Below are 20,549 nucleotides of genomic sequence, written 5' to 3'. Positions count from 1 at the left end.
TTGAAATATAATGTTTAACTTTTTTTCTTATTCCCTTAAAAGTTTTTAACATGCCTCCTACACTTCTTTCAATGAACACACAGTCTCAGATTTATTAATGCATAATGTGTCCCAGAAATCAGTTTAACTGATTCCCATCCATCAGTCAGCAGCACTTCTTCTATTATTTTGCAGAATGGATTTATTTGAAGCCCCATTTTGTAGACTCTGGATGATATCTCTGTCTAAATTCCTGGAGAAGGGAGAGAACCTATCAGTTCTGTTATTTGAGATTGAAGGGTGCATTAGTAAAAGCCAGAAACCTACTTTCCATATGGATATAGAGTTCTATTTTTCAGAAGCTGCCTTTCACTCACACTTCTTAACTCTTAGAAATGAATTTGATGATCAAGAAAGGATCAGCAACACTGGGTAAAGAAATTTTTAAGGCCAGGTCTATGTAGAAATGTGCGGTCTGTAACCATAGAGTATGCTTTCCAAATAAATATAAACTGGAAATGTTATGCCTCAGAGGCGTACAGCACACAAGCCTGGTGCAAAGACTAGATTTATCTTGATATGTTGTCAAGCAAGCATCTTCTGTCCTGCTGTTTCATTTCTGTCCTTCCCCCAACAGTACTCCTAGTTGCCTGTCCTGAGGCACTGATCTTTGCCAAATACAGACTACGTTGATTTGCATTTCTGCTCTGTGGCATTATTGAAGCCTATATAGGGGGATGTAAAGCTAGTATTTGTTAGACCACTTCAGCCATAAAATACTGCCTGTACCAAAGGAATCTAGTGGTTTCTGGTCAGAAATCGGGCAACAACTGGGGCGCAAAGACAAACATTTTCCTTGAGGACCCTTTATCTTAGCTGGCATCTGGGAATGCTTTAGAGCCTCCCCCAGCCAAGCATATCCAAACCTACATCTGGAGCTGATAAAGCTCAGCTACGGCTAGAAAGACTTGCATCTCCTATGGAACAAATCAGGAAATAAGCACCGAAAACAAGTTGGTCAGCAGTGAGGTATACTCTAAGCTAGAAATATTTAAAGCAGAAGCCTGGAATTTGCATTCAAGCAAAGAAAGTGAAAGACATGAGAAATTTCTGGTGCTTAGTCCTACACTCTGGGCATGAAGATGGCTAGCTGCAGTTCCCTTGAAGTGATCCGGTTTGGGTTTGCTGATGGAAAAACTGTGTTACCAGAATTCCCCCTCTATGCACTTGGAAAATTGAGGTTGTCCAGATTTTGAATCAAGCAGCTTCCTGCCATTTAGCAGGAGTTTGTAAAGCCTTAGATTAGTTATATCCTTGTTTTTCCTGGGGATGAAATCTCTGTGCAAGCCCACGGGCAAGGCTCCATTTCATCGTTTCACAGTAAAACGGTGCCTACAGCTTTATGCATTTTCTCAGAGCGTGTGGGGTAGATGTGGAATCTATAACGAACAGCAGCACTTAAAAGTTAGCTAAGAGGCAGATCGTGTATTGGCACTGCAGAGTACTTGAGCAAGCAGTTCACGGCCACCCTGCGCGATTGAGTCATTGCAGTGTTGGAGCTCGAACTGCTGCGCTCTGTACAAACAGTTAACCAGGCGAGTTAGGACTGCTGATGAGTGTAGGCAATTTGGGAGTACAAAAACCTGTGCATCAGCATGTCTAAAATAGGAAAAGATGTAGAAACCTCAAATCTGGAAAAGTTTTATGGGTAAGCAGCACCCACTTGCTTTAATCAAGACTACAGGAGAAGAGCTGAAGGTGACCTGTAAGGATCTGCTGCTTTACCAGGTATAAAAAGAGGCTTGAAGCTGGTGTGTGTAATACCATAATAGTGACTTAAAGACCTGGGAGAAGAGAGCTCAATGTTGATACTTGCCAGTGAGGAAGAGGAAGCCGCAGCTTTTGCGTGAGCAGAGACCTCCTGACTCCCTAGGTCTTAGTTCATTTAACCATTCAGTAGGAATCCATACTAATTGAATGCAGCCCCTTTCTTCCTGCTAAGCAGAGGCTGACAGAACATTACAACAAATTTCAGCCTTTCCTGTTTTGTGTTTTTAATTGTGACTAAAGGGAGCAGGTCAGCCTTGTGACTGTTCCCAGAGGATACAGTTCAGAGGTGTAGCGTACAAAGCATAACATCTCCCTTTTCATAAAATGTATTGCTCCTGTTCAGAGGCAGATTCTGGCCTTTGTGACGTCCTGAGAAAGATCTGTTAAGAACTCTGGTGCAACAGCTAGATAGACAGTCACAGAATTTAATTAATATTTAACATCAGGAAGCCTTCGTTAACTAACAAAATTAAATTGATTTTGAAGAACAAGCAGGAATGGAGATTTGAATAGCCCACGCTCTCCTCTAAAAAGGAGAGCAATGCCATGTGAAAGTCTGGTAATGTGCTTTTTATCTAGAAAGACATTTATGGACAATGTTCTGAACACAGATATCAGTACCTGATTTGTTTTCCAGGCTGTGCCTATGCCTGGACAATTTCATTTTGACAGGACTCTAGTAGTTGCTAGTACTAAGATTGCTGGGTCATTTACGCCTGAGGGAGAGTCCTGATCTTGGTGTTTGGGCTGTGTGCTCTACATGCCATGTGGCTGTCAGCATTCAGGCCCATGACCTTCCTCTGACTGGTGCATCCCATGCCAAGCTTTGGAAAACACACACATGCACACCCGCTACTGCACAGAGTTCACAGAGAGGACACATGAATCACACCAACTTTGTTATTGAAATCTGTGGTCTTTGCCCTTTGCTTATTTGTTTGTAAATGTTTCTGTACAAGAATGAGCTTTGTGCATGTTTGTGTCTAGTTAATAAGTGACAAAATCTGATCTCACTTTATGCTTGCACTTGTTTACTCCCAGAAAGTGATGTGATATAGGTGCTGAGAGATACATCCATTGTGACAACAAAATTAGACCCAGATGTGTTTGTATACTTTCTTTTTGTGATTAAACCTTTTCCTATTGCATTATCTTCAAATCAACAGGTAATAGAGTAATAAATGTTCTACGTAAAGTCCAGGGACACTTATTAGGTCATGTCCTCATAACACAGTCGTAGCTTTGGATGGCACCTTAGTGACAGTAGTATTAGATGGCCAATTAGTAAAGGACAGGCACTTACTATAAATAAAAACCTCAAACTCAAAACAGCTTTAAATCTTAAGTCATTAGAAAGATGAGCTCTGAACTTTCATGTAATCATTTGCACCAGGGCAAAGTAAGTGGAGTACACTGTGACTAACCCTGCAACTAGTAAGCACTAAGTGTAAATGGTCCCCTAAGAGGCAAAACAGGAGAATTGCATGCTGAGGTTTGGTTAGTACTTCAGGTTGCTATAAAAACTTGGGGATAAGGGTGACAGAGAGGAGTTGAAACAGTTTTTACTCTGATAACAAGGTGAGTCATGCTGAAAAAGCCTTTGTTTATCCTGGTTAGTAACTTCAAAGATCAAATATGAAATTAGGGAATGATTGCTTTTCAATAGTAATGTATTGAATCTAGTTTCACTATACAACTAAACAATCTTAACATTTTTTCCAAATCAAAATGATACTACACAAACTTGCAGATGACTAGTAGAAACTTCCATTTATTCAGGAAAGCAAACATTACTAGCCACTAGAAATACTGACCTGAATGTGCTGGTGTGGTTGTATTGTCAAATGTGAAGTTCTTTTGTGTTTTATGGTTGAGTGTGCATTTTTTTCTATACGCATGTGTTGCTTTTCCTTTGAAATACCACAAAAATGTCTTCTCTCCTTTCTTTCTCAAAGGAAGATCAAGAAGTATGTGGCCTATTGGCATATCAGCATTTTCCTGGGATAGGATGGTAATTAAACTTGAATCAAAAAGAACTTGAAATGGAACTCACGTTCTGTTGGGTGAAACATATAATTTGGTGAAACTAATAGTTAGCCTGTGAAAAATGGAACCGGTGTAAGAAAGTTAGTCTTCTGTGGTGGGAAACACTGGAATTCCACAAACTGACTTTTAAAAGTATTTTACAAGGGGCAGTGGATTTAAATAGGTCTTCATTTCAGTCCTGATGATTATGGAATGACCTACACTGTGCTCTTAGCCCCGGGTAGTCCTACAGGCTCCTCCCAGACCTTATTTAAAAACATTATGGAAAATGGGAGAAGTGGTTGTGAGTGTTGATAAGCTAAGGTCATTTAATCCAGATTCACCACTTTGTGGGGAGCTGTGCAATACAAAGATGTAGTTTCATTACCTGCACAGTCTCCGCCATCTTCAGGAAAGTATGGGCTTGTCCATATAACAGGGGATGAGGGAAGGAGGAGAATTTTAGACTGCTGATTTCTTAGATATTTATGACTTTGAGGTGCTTAAATTTAAGACATTTCAGCTGTATCCCCCTTTTAAGAGTGTGCTATTGACTGATGGTAGATATCCTTTCTCTTCTTGGTGTGCTAGTCCCAGGAAACCTCCTTGTAGTCCCCAGTCATTGTGCCGCACACGGAATTTCAGTGCTGGACTCTGCGAGTTTTAAATTTTGTGGCCAAATTCTTGAAACTTTCTTCCTGGGTTGGGGCCGTATTTCTCCTCTGTGTGCAGGTGCATTGCTCAGCTGATAACGACAGTGTTTATTTGTGAAGCTGTAGTGCGGGATAAAAGCAGCCACAGAAAGTAAGGCTGCATCAAAGAGAAAGCGAACGTTTGTTGGGCTGTACAATGCCCACAGCAGGTGTTGCCTGCCTTGGATGCATCACATCGATAGAGATGACAGGAAATCATTTCCATGTTCTTTGCTGGACTATTTGTTACAAGGGACTTAGATGGCTATCTTGCAGAAGAGTGGTGGGCTCTTTTTCCTGTTTCCATTTTCTGTTCTCCCCTGTTCATTGGACTTTTCTGACTGTGTAGAATGCAGTGTATGATCGCTAAGGCCTATCCAAAGAGGTGCAGCCTTTACAGCCAGAAAAATACAGTTCTTCAAGTGCAACTGATGTAGGGAGAATGCTATTTGTGCTTTACAACTTATTATTGTTGAACAATTTAATATTATTGACCATGGAGCAGCCTTGATTAGTCTTAGTTGTAATGCAGACAAATTCTTTAGAGAAGAGGAGATTCATGTGGAATTGGGATAAGTGTTCTTAATAGGCTCTTTCATTTGACAAAGCGGTAGTAATAAACTTGTATTGTTGTATGTGTATTTCCAGACAAGTCAATAATTTGCTTCCAAAACCACTTGGAAATACATGTGGCAACTCATAATGAAAAGGTTTGTTCTAGTTAATCTTCAGCATGTATTTTTTAATCTCTCATTGAAGATTGAACTATGATGCCTAATGTGGTTCGTGAAAGGGACAACCTTGTTATGCTTTGCTAAAAGAAAGTGTTGTACTTGTAGTTTTAAAAGGGATTAAATTAAACTTGACAATGCTGCTGTAAAGAGAGGAAGTAGGGAGAGTCCAGCATCACTGAAGTCATTGCTGGAAAGCAGCACAGCTCTTCATCAATTCCCTGGTAATTTTGCTATAATGAAGTATGGACAGAATCTAAAGAAAATGGCGTAAGCTCCTGCTTAGTCTCAGTCTCTTTAAGTCCTCAAGTAAAAAAGGTTTGTGAATCACCTAGAACTGATGTTTGAGTAAGAGGGATTCATTTGGGACTGAAAGATTTGAAGGATTTGTAAGGATCCTTATACAGTTGTAGTAAAGAAACCCACGCTTGGGGCCTGTCTTAAACAGAAGAACGAAGTTCTGGAAGCTAGTACAGAGCAGGCTTTATATTCAGGGTTGGGGTTGGATATATTTAGGTGTATATATGGTATCCAAATTTTCATTATGAAGAGCTATGGCTTGATTCACTTGCCTGTACATCCACAAAAGATCTCAATTTAAATGACTTAAGATATCCTGCCCGACCTCCAGCTGTTGCTCCGGATCTGCCATGTGGCTGTCTCTGATGTGCCAGAGAATATCAAAGGCTAGTAGGTGACCTGATGCTTTGGCGTCAGGTTCAGGACATACCTGCTCCTTGAAGAGTAAGGTGGGAAAAAGGATGTTTGTGCTCACCAGAGTCTGAAAGGTGTTGGCATGATTGTTCTTCCTTGAAAGCTTTGCTGTGGAAGAACAGCTCAGTTCACTGGGGTTTGTAGTAATGGAGGTTGCCTGGAAGATAACTCTGTACTATGACACTGAATTCCTGGCTAGGCTATATACACTCTGGTACGGAGCTGGGTAGTTCTGTCTCCTTCATTATTTCAATTGTACGTGCTCTCTGGACAGCTGTGTGATGTTTGGGCAGATCCCAACATGAAGGCCACTGCAGTCATTCTCCCTTCTGAATACGGTGGCCCTTTTGATTCTTGTGAAGCCGAAGCAGTCTCTTTATGCTCACTTCTGAATAGAAAGGTTTTGCATGCCTCTTGTGTCCGTACCTGGCCTTTAGGTCAGATGTTTTCTGCTCTCAAGGTCTCTTTCAGGAGCTGTGGCACAGAACTTGGTGTTAATTTTTTTTCTCCTGGGACTTTGGGAGTTAGGAAATGTAAGGAAGTGCCATTCTTGCTGTGTGGGTGAGAAACCTGAGACTGGTGGCTCCTCAGCACATCAGCTGCAGTCAGGTGTGGTTATTAACTATAGTTACAGATAAAGATAACTTGGGTTTTTTTTTATTAAAAAATCACAAATGATGAAGTTAATAAAGGAAATACTGTATGCTTACATGTGACACTAAAATACAAGACTTGTAATCTGTATTATTAATGTTGTATTAAGAATCCCCACAAGCAAATTGTAATGGCTTGTTATAGACTTTATCTTAGTAGGAGCAAGGTGAACAACAGATATCAAAGATCACTTTTTCAGAACAGTAATTGTTTTTAATGAAAACTTTGACTTTATTTCTTGAATGTTTTAAAGTATGCATCTTAATCTGTTTTTTACTTATGCTGTTATCACCAGAAATGCAGTGTGGTTAAACTTAAAGTATCTTCAGATAATAAAACTTTACTGAAGTCTTATATGGGCCCTTGATGTTGAAGCATCTTTATTACCAGTTTATAGACACTTAAAATGTCATTGTCCTATAAGATTAATTGCTCTTGCAACTTCAGTAATGACAATTACCTGGCTTGCCTTGTATTGAATTAAGACATTGTATACTTACGTCTAGAGTCATATGCTTCTTCCATTTTAAATACTCTTACATATGTTATAGAAATTAACAAAACTTTTTTAGATGGGCTTTTTAAAGGCTGATGTAACTTTTAAATCGTATCTGGCTTCTGTTTGTTTACTTGCAGAGCCATTAAAGAGAGAGGCCTAAATCTAAATGATATTGTAATATATTTGATGCCTTACTAAAATATGGGTCTTGACATACTCAGCTGTTATCCTGGTTCTCACCCTTGTACTATTCTGCTCTTTTAGCAAAGTTGAAGAGGGTATTTACTGCTCTTAACAGCTTGGTTACAAAAAAGGACCTGTAGGGTGTCCTAAACTGATTCATTTATTATCTACTTCAAAACAATAACGCAAAGATTGTTATGTCTTCAGTATGGGTAGATAGGGGAGGGAAAGAGATCAGAATGAAAAACTGTGAGGTGATGTAATGAGTTGTCATGGCATGCTGGCATATAAACATCAACATGCTTAGGGGCATTTGCCTGTGTGCAGCGCTTCCGAGCGTGATGCACAGAGATGGTGTTTGCAATTGCCTCCAGGGCAGCTTGGCATGCAGCTACCCGCTATATACTCACAACAGTTTAGCAGAGTGCACAAATGCAATTTGTGGATGCATAAAAATATGTGCTGAGAATATAATTCCTCAGGAGCAAGTGTACTCATCATTTGTCTCAAATTGTTTCTTAATTGAAACACAAAACAGCTCCTCTTTAAACTTCAGACTACTTGAAATCATGTCTGGTAGGGAATATATAAACTGCATCTTCGAGGAATGGTGTGTCTACTTTTTTTTTTTCCACCAGCAGATGCCATTTGGATTAACAAATAAGGATTGTCCTCACAGCACCAGTAGCTGATGAGGTTATCAAATTCTCCTAAATTAAAGAGAACTTGACAGTAGCATAAATCAGGTGTTATTGCTGCACATATAAATGCTCATTTGTTAGCCCAAGTGGTAGTTCATCTTTGCATAGCTGAGGAATTATTTTCTTTCAAGAAAATAATTCAGCAAGTGTATTTGACCAGGTTTGTATACATAAATGACTTCAGTAGCACCCAAAAATGTTTGTTCCTCATCTGGGGCTTTCCATCATCAGAGCTTGGTCTTTTTTTTGGCCTGTGGCATGGGGCAGGGTAATTTCAAGTTGAAACATCCTCTGGTAAATTCACACATATGTGTGTTTCACCTATGATTTTGTTAAATTAAGCTTGTTAAATTCCAGTCTTAATTAAACCTATATCAGATCTGAGGTGTCTGGACCTTGAGTTTTTCACTTTCATTTTATTACAGAGTAGGGATCAGTCTTAAAATCCCAGTTTTGATCCTTAATGTTTGGGGGGGCGTTCAGCACTAGAGTTTTTTGTAACATTCCCTTTGTGGTCTTAAACAAAGTGATTGCACTAGTGGCTATGTTATGTAGCTAAGTATAAGTACTCTGTATGTGGATAATACCTGGGCTTAACAGGTTTCTTTGTTCACAGTCTTATCAGGCATAGCAACAGCTCCTGTGTGTCAAAAGCTTTTGCCTAGGGAATACCCTTCATGCCTTTCTCAGTCAATCTCCTCTTACCACTGAGGTTCCCAATAAGACAAAAATATTTTGCATGCATTTCTGATTTCCTAGTAGAAAAGTTGGTCGCTAAGGTTTTTTTCAGGCCTTGAACTTTGAAGAGGTCCATTTCCTTATGGTTGCCTTTACAGGAACAATTAAAAAGAGCAGGACAAAAGCACCATCAGCCCACAGTAGCTGTACATTAGCACTCAGTGCATCACATTAACTTTCTGGGCCATTTCACTAATTTAGTGGTGTTTTTCAGTGTTTACTAGGTGGGAGTCAGAAAATCTTCATGTTTTATTTCTAACAGTTCAGGATTTAGTACAGTCTAGAAATTATATCATGATCCTTCCATAGTGGAACATGAAGAAAAAGGCTACACATCTATGTGAGCATGACCACACTGGGACTTAGAGTCCTGTGGTGAGTGATGTTAATTCATGGAGGGGAGGTCCTCCTGTCCACACTATTCTGGCCCATAAGAATTCAGTTTACTTTTAACATATTTTAGAAAAACAATTGAGGGATACTTACTGCTGCATTTTTCCTCAAAGCATCCAGTAGGGCAAAAGCACAGGGGATTTGGTTCATTCGCAAGGTGGGCAGAAGCAGTAGAATCCCAATCTGTGTTCACACCTGTTGGTGAAGGGGGACAGATGCTTAGGAATGCAGAAATTGTACTTGGAAGACTCTCTGAGAAATATTTGCTTCTTTAGATTGTCTTTTGGACAGGCCTATATATATTCTCTGTAGAAAAATGCTATAGCTATCCCCATCCCTTTACAAGCTCCCTTTGGTAGTTTTAAAAGGTGCAATCTGGCCTTGCTTTGTTCACATATGCACATTATTTCTAGTTTAAAAAGTCTGCAGTGAGTAAAAGCAGTCACAGGGTAGGATTCATGTGCCTACAACTGAATTTCCTTTACAGTCATTGGAGATCAAATCAGGACAGTCAACAGATTCTGGAGTGTAACTCCTGCTATCCTAAAGCAGCACTTAAATAGGTCAGATAAACGATGCCTGAGAAGCTTATTTCTTTCCACTGATTTTTAGAGGGAGAGTAGGTGGCTGTGTTACAGTCATCAACCCTGTATACACTGAAGTTTGGTGATGTGTGTCCCACTCGTGTCAATGGAGAGGGGTTCCTACAGCAGGGTGCCCTCACTTATGAGTATACAGCTCTGCCCTTCAAAGGGCTGGGCTCTTCTGCAAGCCCTGACGTCAGACTTCATCAGTACGATGTGGAGTCCCCAGATGTTCTAGAATGCTGTACTTGTGTTAAAAGCGACATGCTAAAATTAAAACATTTGAATTTGCATAACGCATAGGAAGGGAGTGGAGGTGCTGCAGGAGGTTTTTGTCAAGTGGGCCTTTTGCTGTAAACCTAGAGCAAGTTAGTGCTGCTTTGACAGGGGCTGGATTATGTGATCTCTGAAGGCCTCTACCACTCTAGCTTATTCTGAGATTCTTCTGCCAAAAAGTCTTTCTACTGCATGATTATTTAGTTCCAGATTTGGAATCAGTGTGTTTAGACAGTTTATCCAGATCACAAAACAACTCTCAGTCTCCGGTGTGGAACCAACCACATTTTCTGACTTACTGCCGAGGCTGGATGAGGAGGTTTGATTAGCTTTTCTCCCTGAGATGAGACTGGATCTTTGCAGACACCCAGAGTACTGTTCTGCAGTACTAAATTAATTTTTTTCCTCCTTCTCTACAAAGAATAAATATATAAATTAGAGTGGAAGAAGATGTTTTTCTGTCTGCTAGGAACATTTTATAAGACTTGGCATGAGTATCCTGGGAGTCTGAGCTAAAGATGGTGAACATATGGGAAAGCCCAGGAGGAAGCATACAGTTTTAGTTTTCAAACCTTGCTCTTGGATTGTTACACTAATGTAATGAAAGGACATTAAATGAGCGGATGTTATTAAACCCTAAAGGTTACTGAGTCCTATTGGGGATCACATTAAAAATGTAATTAAACCAAGTCCAGATATTTTAATTTCTAGCTGGAGATTTATGCAACATAAGCTGATTCTTTTTCCAATTCTGAACTTTATTGAAAATGGGCTTGTTAATTTGCTTATTTCTTTTTAGCAGTAACTGAATAGACGTTGTTTAGGCCCACTTGGCTCTAGTAAAACAGTAAGTACCAATATCAAAGCCATGGTTTGAATCAGATCAAGTATCTGGGAAGATAGATGCTTGTGTACTGTTACTAAAATCTTAGTCCCCTAAAACTTTGTAAAGTCTGCAGACAGATACCCTCTAAGGCTCTGGCTGTGTGTTGTTCCAGACGATCCCTTTGCTGGTGTAATTCTGTCCATTATGGTGTGAGAGAGAACAATAGCCTAAACTGTTAATTCCATTTATTAGGAATCTGAGATAGCACTTATTAATATGGGATTTTTTCCATCTGAAATGTCCCAATTTCATTGTAACATGAATGAAATGATTTTAACTCTTTAATTCTAAGAACATTAAATATCCTATAAAAAATAATTTAGAACTGGTCATCCTGAAACCCCAGAGTTTTCTGGATTTGACTTTTAGTGTCAGACTCAGTTGTTGGAATGGGTCTTTCTTCTACTTTCATCTGACTATCTTAGCTGGTCTTCTCTGACAGTTTAGCTCTATGACATGTTTTCCTCAGGCATGTAGCTGGTCTAAGAGGTTCAGCTTCCTGGTGCTGCAGTTTGCAAGTCTGTGCTGATCCATGCCCCTCTCCAACTTATTTCTTGGACTATTTTAGTGACCTATTTGACACCATGGCTCCACACAGAACAGTACATTTCTGTATGAAGCATGATCTGAGTGTGTCCTGTGGCAGCTCTGGAGTGAGGGATTCTTCCCCCTGGTGATACCATCGCTATTCATGCAGAATATGTGAAAATCAATTGAGAGAGCAAGGGAATAGCTGTCTGCCTTGGTGACTTGTGCACACACTTACTGGTTTGACTGACGCAGAATGACCAGGCACTGTGGCAGGGTGCAGCTGGGGACTGTGAAAGACATGGGTTAAAATCCCCAAGGTCAGGAGAGAGACTCAAACCGAAGACTCACATGCCTTGGGCAGTTGCCTTCACTGTTGGAGAAGATGCAATGGTACTACGGAAACATTCAAGTTTTGAATTTAGAAATAATTCTTGGATAACCGAAGCTGTCTTTTTAGGAGAACTTACTACTGGCTCTTTTTTTTTTTTTGCCTGTTAGACCTGTGAGAATGTGAAAAGGAGGAATCATAGGACAAGGAGGATGATGAGGAATGTTTTTAGTGAAAGGACTATTTCTTTCTTAATATCCAGCCACTGGATAAACAAGCTTGCTGTGCCTGAGACAAACAGTGTAGAGGAAAACTTTTAAGAGATCTACTTTCCTGCTAGAAAGTATTCCTGTTTGAGGGTACTAGTGATGCTTTACAGATCATAGGCAGGCTGGGGTAAAAGCTGATTCAAGGACTGAATTGAGGGAGAAGAGTTTGTATGCAGAAGGAGGATGCGAATCTTTTTCTTTTTGCTGCTCTGTGGTAAGGGTTCATCTTGGGCTGTGTAGTGGTGGGCTACTTAGGTGAGTGACTGTGTCAAATTAGGGAAAAGGCCAATTTAGGATACTTTTCCCCCTTTATCAGTGATCAGAAAAAATAGACAAGTGGGAAGCATTTGGTAATGTGTGACAGTAGCCTCAATATGCAGAACAGCCCGAAGAAACTGGCTCAGCAGCAGATCTGTATGTGGGAGTCAGCCAATGCTCCCACATCAATTAATGAGGTGAGGAAAGAAATGGAAAGGCTTGTTCTCCAAGTTCATTCTCTATGGAAGATTTATCTGGAAAAGCTTCTAAGTAGATTTAATGGAGATCTACACACTCCTGAAAAGAATTTTTACACACAGTTCTAGGCTATTTGAACAGAGGTCGCAAAAGTAAAGTAGGGCAAGTGGTAACAGGTTTCCCCCTGTTGGTTATTTCACGTTTTATTTATTTCTTAGCGAGTGAAAATCCTGTGGAGTTGAGGGCAATATTTGAGCCAGTTATTCTCCTGTTCTCACTGGGGGCATCTCCCTACATGAGCATTTACTGAGGAAGAACTGATGAAGAATGGAGATTAAGGAACCTGATTTCCCCCTAGAAGAGTAGCTCTGGTAGTTTTGTCTTGAAAGGGTGCATGTTAGCACAGGCCAACGTATGAATTTATTCCATATCCAAAATGCTTAATGCTGGCAACATGCCAATGACCAAAAAAAAAAGAAAGGGAGGGGGAGGTGGGTGGTGATGGAAGAGGAGACTAAGTGGCAGCAATGTGTAAAATATATCCTGCTGAAAGGGATAAAGTGATAAGTGAGTGTGCTGTGGGCAAGGGAAACTATTTTAGGTGAGGTCAAAACTGAGGGGGGAATGCTTCTTGAATGCAAGCTGGAGAAGGTCAGGTCTGAAGGGTGCTCAGACTTTTCTCTGCAGTGAGGAGAGGCAGCAGCTAGTTGTGACTCTGCTGTTAGGACTGAGTTTTGAACTGACACCTGTTGCATATGAAAGGTGCGGCAGATTCTCCCCAAAATGCTGGCTGAGCTCAGAACTGGGTTTTCAGGGACTGCAAGAATGAATCAGTCAATTGGCTCATGAGCTAAAATGAATGGAAAGTGGGTCACTATGGAAAGTCAGTGCCTCACGGCAGCTGATGGTTCTGCCTCAAGTGATGCCAGCAATTCTGTGCACTCTCTGTGGGATCTCATCTGTGTGGTGGGTGATGCTGGCAAAATAGGTGTAATGCAAGCAAGGGATCAGAACTCATTTGTTTCTTTCTTTATGCAACCTTGATGCTGTACTGTGCTCCTATTTGTCCTTACACATGCAAACACACAGATTATGAGCTGCTATTATGGCAGCGGGGTGAGAAGTCCCCTGCGGCAGTCTGCTGGGCTTGGGTGAGTTGGTTTGAGCACTGCTGGGACTCTTGCTGTCCATCCAGCATGCAGTTGTTGCTGGAGTTTGGCTAGCTGTACACTGCTGCCCTGGGCTGTGGGAAGCACGGCCCTTGCACAGAAAAGTGTCGTGTCATGCTCTTCCGGAGAAGGAGGGAAAGCGCAGGCTGCTGTCATTTGTGGCAAGGAAGAGAAACTGTATAAGAAAGCCTTATTTTAGAAAAGGAGTAAAGCAGTGGCTAATGTAGGTGCTGAATGCCAGTAACGGAGTTTAGGAGACTGTAACATCCAGAACCAAGCACTCAAAATGCAGAAAGTCCAGAAGCAGTCAAATGCAAAACAGACCTAAATAGTCAAAAGCCTGGAAATACACAACTAGGAAATTTCTGAAGCTTTAGCTTCAACTAGTAGTGTAGGGAATAAAAAAAAGAAAACAAAACATTCCTCATCTCACCTGAACTCCTTCACAACAAACAACCTCTTCAGGTCTCAGGTGTTTTTGAAAATTAGTGGGACCATAAATATTCTTATATAGCACTCTGAATGGTATTATTACACCTTTCAAAGAGGAAAAAATTGTTTTGTGTGACTTAATAATGCATTTCCATGCATCACATTTTACCTGAATTTCTTTTCAATTTAAACTTAAATTGGAATTCCTTTAGCTTTATGATTCTTGTTTGAGGGATTATTACAATATTCCTATAATGTTTTTGCCTTTGCTGTACTGCTGTAATTCCAGACTAATATAGGTTTGATCTAAAATATAGAATGGAAAAGAGCTAGCGCTGGAGTTTGAATGCACTTGAAATTATGTGCATATTTAAAGAAGCCTTCTCTTTCGTAAAATTGTTTGACTAATGGAAGAAAGGTACCCCTATGTTTTCTGACAATTGGTGGGGAAAAAGCTGGATAAACTGGAAATATTGTTCCATCAGTCCTATTGCCTCCCACTCTTGCACACAGTGCTGAGCTCAAGCGAGAGCTCCAGGGACTGGAACTGATTTTATGGAGTAAACAGGTTCCTTTTTATTAAAGCTTATTTTCTCAGCTTTGCAGAACTAAACTTAGTGCTCTGCTGTTGATGTTGCTTTAAAACCTATCACTTAGGTACTTTTAAATCCTTGACAGACCAATTATAATTAACATGATGGGCCTAAATCGCACAAGAATTCTCAGCTCTTGAAGTATCTGCTATGTCAACATAAAAAAAAAAGTAAAATAAATACAATCTCTCACTTAAATTTTTAGGGTACTTTAGTCTTCCACCTTGTAATAGTTATTTCTCCTGAGATATTTGTGTCCTTAGTTTTTCTGCTAGTTGTTCCTTTTAGGCTCAGTACCTGTGGGGCCAGCAGGCCTTAGTGGTTGCAGATACTGTGTTGAAATTTGAATTAGTCATCTTTTCTCTCCTCTTTCTTTGTCTAAACTAGCATAGATTAGGTGGTTAAGGGTGTATGGCACGTAGATACCATTTCACTGAGAATTTCTAAGTGGGGAGAAGATCCTTGTGAGGAAAGTCTCCTTTTCAACAAGAGCTGCCTCCAGATCCCAGAGGCCCTGGAACAAGTGCAGATATGCTTTGCAGTGATCTGGAAGGCAGGAGAAAGATAAGGCTGATCAGGAAATAAACCCATAAACCTATAAAGCATTTGAAATGGGCAGCTTTCCTGCTGTCTCTGCATATATTCAAAGTCTATGTTGTTTGGTGATACCTCTCTCACCCTCACCAAAGATTTTTGTTGTGTTGCTGTTTGCTTTGAAGCTCTAGCAGAACACTGCCATAGTACCAGACTTAATCTGAGGGTCAACAGACAGCAAACTCTGTGGTCACCTAAGTGTCACTGGTGCCATGCCTCGAATACATCCTGGTATGGTTTTCCTTGAAGAAAAGATGACAGTTTTGAAAAAGATCATGAAGTGAGAATTACCAAAGCAACATAAATGGGAGTGTGTTCACTGAAGAAAGGAGAAGTTTCCTTCTAGGATCGGGGGAAGGACAGAAATGAAATAAATCTTTCTTGTAAATGTTATGCACTGGGAAGAGGTGGAGAGAAACTCCTTGCAGGCTTGGCTGAATGATGAAGTTAGCATGAAGTAAGCTAGAGAATAAATTATGTAGAAAATCATATAGTCAGACTTTGAATGTTTTCATAAAGACAGTTTCCCACATGACGTTAATGCTGTTGATAAAACACCCACTTTTTCCTTACATCTCCAGAGGTTTGCTGGATGGTTAATACAAATTTTCCACAGATGGAGATTTAAGAGTTTAGTTTGAACTCGGTTCTAGCTGATTTTTTTTTTTTACAGTCACGGACTGGCATCTAGATGGTAGGTTATTGTAGTAGTTCCCTTTTTTCTTTTACTATTGATTTTCCTGTCAGTATTTCAATCAGTCTGTGATAATTTTTGATCCAGCATTATTTTTGAGAGGGTGTTTCTAAGAGCAGTCGGACCTTTGGAACCAGCATAAGTGGAAAAGAGGTTTTCTGTTGTCCTCTGGATACAAAAACATGACAGCACCTACAAAAAGACAACATATAAATCATGAGCAGAATGTGAATTTGCTGAAGAGGGTCGTTATAGGCTCCTTATGTTAGAACAACTTGACGTTTTCTTAGAGTGGAGACCCTGGAAAAGCATTCAAAATGGAGAACTTGATACGCTTGATGTAAAAAGAGGATGACTTAGTGGAAGTCATGCATGGCATTTTAATATTTACAGCTTTGCTAGGGGAGGAAAAAAATCCAGTGGCTATTTCTAAATGAGTTCTAGCGGTGACCCATGCAGTCCACCCTCTTCTTTTACGCACACAAGGGATCTCTCACTGTAAAGAGTGCTAAGTTTGCATGCTTTAATTTAATATCCTGCTTAAATAGAGTTTAACTGAGACCTTAGCTCTGTTGACATTAGACATAATTATTAGTCAAAGCAAGTACTGTCTTTTATTAAACTAACTGGTAGAGCTGGAAAAAGTAGGCAAGCTCCTGGGTATACAAGGATTTGTCTGTTTTTCCACCTCTCCTAGTCAGTCTAAGAAAAAAGCAAGAAAAGGTATTTTTCCGTTCAAACTTTGTCTTGCTTATGGCCTCAGATCACCACAACTCCATCAACACTGAAGTATACATTATTATTAACTATAACCTGTACTGTAGTTGTGCTATACAAACATGAGGTGGGTCCTGCTGGGAGAGGCTGCAGTCTAATTGGAAACCAGACTCCACTGCAAAGACTAACAGGCATAAGAGGAGGGAGCATCAAGAAGCAATTACTAAAAAAGCACATTGGCCTAGCTCTCCATACAGCTTATTTCAAGGTGCTGGCGTGTGCTGGAGTACACTTCAGAAGTTGCCAGTAGCCCCTCCTCCTTCTTACTGGCAGTTATTTAAGGGCTTGAAGGTAAAAGAGGCATTTTTGAAGGATAAGTTAAGGGGTACGGCTGGAACTGGTGTAATTTAAGAGATTACATGTTAACATTTAGTAGATGTGGGCTTCCAATGTTAAGCTGGTCTTTATGTCCTGTCACAGGTGTTTGGAAAATGAAAGGTTTGGGAAAGCATGGGGAGTTCAGACCTAGGACCTGGATTAAGTCTTGAAGGAGTCAGAGAACACTTACAAAAATTGGTCTGAATTGGGGTTTTGAACAACCAGAAGATCTGAAAGGCTCAGGTTTGATGTTAATGTCAACCTTTAGCTGATGAGATGCTTGAGCCTCTCTCTCCTGCTCAGATGGTAAAATAGGGCTGAAGTCTGCTTGGATTTTCCAGCTGGAATTTTCCACTTTAGCAAAATTTTAACTGGTACAACTCATGTATAAGTGGTGTCAGGGATTCAGAGCATGGTGCAGATACATCTTGGGTGCAAACAGCAGCTGTGGTTACTGTGTTGTATTCACCAGCCATCTCTGGTCTTGTGTGGTATCTGTTAGAGAATGATGCAGATATCCATGGGCAGTTGGAAAGCCATAACAAGCAGACCTTGCTGTAAAAATTAGTCCAGTTTGCAAGAATAACTTATTCAACTGTGCTGTTCCAAGATGAAGTTTTCTAGGATAAAATGGAAACATGGCTAATGAATTTCAATGAATGTACATTAGATCTGGTAGAATGGGGGTCTAATATGTAATAATTAGTACAAAACTCAGGGAAAGGGGATTAAGTGTCTCAAAAGTCAAAGTGTTATATCCTCTCTACTGCCTCATGGTAACCAACATCACCTCCTAACTAAGCTTTCTGCAAGGGTGGGATGTGTAGTGCTTGGCCCCAGAACTGGGTCTGGGTCTGAGTAGACAGTGATTTATATCAGGGTTCAAACCATGTGTAACCCATTTCTATGAAATATTTATATTCCCAAGAAGAATTTTATCATGGGAGGATTTCCCAGCAGGTTAGGCACATACCTATGCAGCCTTCATTTTTCATACTCTGATTTAACTGGGTCTATTCAGGGAAAGAATAATTGCTATGCCATTATGATTTTTGCTTTCTCTTAGAATTACAAGTTTAGCTGTTGCCTGCAAAGTTCTAACCTGAATCTGATGAAACAGGAACAAGGTGCTGCCTTGGACTATAGGTGAAGTTGAATCTTGACTTAGATTGCGTTGCATGATTCCTGGAATAATCTGTAATTTCTCCAACACCACAGCTGCTTGACTTCAAAGGATAGTGGGTGGTAACTTCTTTAAGTCAGCAAAAAGTCCTCTAAACTCAGACAAATTCAGACTGCACGGTCCCAGTAGTGCTATGCTGTTCTGGCAAACCATCCTTAAGGATGAAGTGGCACTGACAAGCCCTGCTGCAAGGGATGTTCAGTCACTGCCCCGGGCTATCAGCTTTCTGAAGCATGTGCTTAGGAAGAGAGCCTCTCCAGGCTCAAACGCTTCCAGGTTGTTTTACTCCCAAAGTTTCCGCTTAGGATTGGGGCCTGAGGAAAGCATTTTCAGTGCCTTCCACCTGCTAATTGTTGTTATCTGTAGCCCTGTTTATCTGATGGTTTCAGAAGGCCGTGAGACTGAGAGGTAGCTCAGCCTATACTGCCTGTGACTGACCTGGCCCACACCTGCTGCCGCCTTGGACTATATATGTTGTGTTTAGCTTTTCCCAGTTGCTTCTTTTTTTTTTTTTTTTAAAAAATAAACCAAAACAGAGCAGTGGAAAAACATGTAGGTTTTGCAGTAATTGTGATTGTAGCATTTGTTAGTAAAAATATTTCTAGTGGTATCCACAACAGCAACTGGGGATCTTCTCTTTACTTTCTCAACCTTATGCTTCAAACTGTAAGCTTTCATCAAGATGTGTATTGATTTTTTTGGGAAGGCTATTTTGATTGTGTGTTCATTTTCTATCATTCTCTCTTTTGGGGAAATCTTTTCTGCCAACCATGATCATTCACATAGCATGAGAAAGAAAAATAAAGAATGAAAAGTGAGACATAGCCAAAATCCAAGAATTCCATCTAGTGCTGGTATTGCATTGCAATATGAATCATGACTCACCAGGCACAAAAATGCTGTAGTTAAGCTTGGGAAGTCAAAACTAACCTATGTTACTCAAGGAGCTCTAAAACACAAGGCTGAGCTGGGCAGAGAGCAGTTCAGATGAATCTACTACCTGTGGTTATTTAAAATGCAAAGCCTATCCAACTTGGCAGCATAATAACTCATTTTTCATCTCTGAAGTGTTTTCAGACTGTTGCTTTTAGTCCCAGAAAAAGAGGGAGGTTGAGGGACTTGCTTCAGGTCACAGAGGGGGCTCTATCAAGGCTAAAATCTGGTTTCTGTCTTTCCTGTCAAAGGTTTTGAAGCCCTGTGCCGTACACTTGATTCCTACTCGACTCAGCATTATGGACCCCAAGAAAAGCCAACTGAAGCCTATATCTAATTTTTTTTTTTTTTTTTAAACAAAGCAATGTCTATATTTTGTTGCTCCACCTCCACTGCAGCAACACTAATGCAAGTTTCAGCCCTGCAGTGGTGAGAATGCAAGGTGTTTGTCAGGTGACGGCTTAGTGTTTCTCATAATGACATCTCCACACAAATGATAATTCAACAATTCTGTGTTCGAGTTATCTGATGGCGATTTTCAGAATCAAAGGTATGGGGATAATTAGGACTCTTGCTAATTGTTCTGTGCATTTTTGGTTTTTTCCTTCTCAATGAAATGAGATTCACATGGATTAATTACTACCTCCTATAAATAAACCCTGTGAATGGCAATCTACATTGCAGAGGCAGAGGGTAGCTGTTGTTTAATATATCACAGCTTTCCACGCACCTGTTCGCCCGATGCTGTTGCCATGGGAACCGTACTTTACAAGAGAAGCTCTGCATAATTAGCATGGATCGAGGTCTATATCAATCAGAATAATTTGGAGGAGTATGAAGAGCCCAAAGGAGAAGGCAAAGCTACTTGTCTCTATACAGAAGGTATCAGACCTCTGCTGCGTGGTAAACAGAAAGGCAGTTACTGGAAGAATTCAGTGGAATTAGCAAATCTAAGGGAACCAAATTATACAAAAGACAGAAAACTTTGTCCCCTTGGTTTTCATTCTGAAACACTGTTGGAATGGGCTTTGAAAAATGAATAAAGACAAAAAAAGAGATACTTGTGTAACTAATTTGGAGGCTTTGTCACAAACTAAGAAATTTCAGAGGCCGCACTAGTGCTCTCAGCCTGGGAGCCTGGCGGTGTTGCATGGCACTGCTGGTAATGCACAGCTCTACCTTTTGGACCTTCTGATTATATTAAGATTTAAAAAAAAATTAATTCTCTGAAATAGATGAGAGAAGGCTAGCAACTTATGTATTCCTTCACTGCTGTTTCATAAGCCCTTGTACAAGTCTAGAGTTCATTGCATTTTGCCTAAACTGTAAGACACATGGCAAACCTACAGATGCTGTTATCCAGCCAGTGCATCATCCTAATCACAGT

The 20,549-nt window shown here is 40.3% G+C and overlaps 1 long non-coding RNA gene across 1 annotated transcript in view; it reads left to right on the top strand.

Annotated features, from left to right (window-relative positions):
- Positions 1-1,596: 1,596 nt before the first annotated feature.
- The window catches only part of LOC141934449 (uncharacterized), a 406,610-nt gene continuing 387,657 nt past the window's right edge, over positions 1,597-20,549 (top strand). Inside the window, exon 1 of the long non-coding RNA XR_012626335.1 lies at positions 1,597-1,767. This is a non-coding gene — a long non-coding RNA (uncharacterized LOC141934449). The remainder of the gene's footprint in view (positions 1,768-20,549) is intronic.

This window comes from Strix aluco, chromosome 1 (genome assembly GCF_031877795.1).
Source record: "Strix aluco isolate bStrAlu1 chromosome 1, bStrAlu1.hap1, whole genome shotgun sequence".
Lineage (NCBI taxonomy): Eukaryota > Metazoa > Chordata > Aves > Strigiformes > Strigidae > Strix > Strix aluco.
Note: the sequence above shows the minus strand (reverse complement) of the source record. Positions and strands in the feature narration are given on the sequence as shown.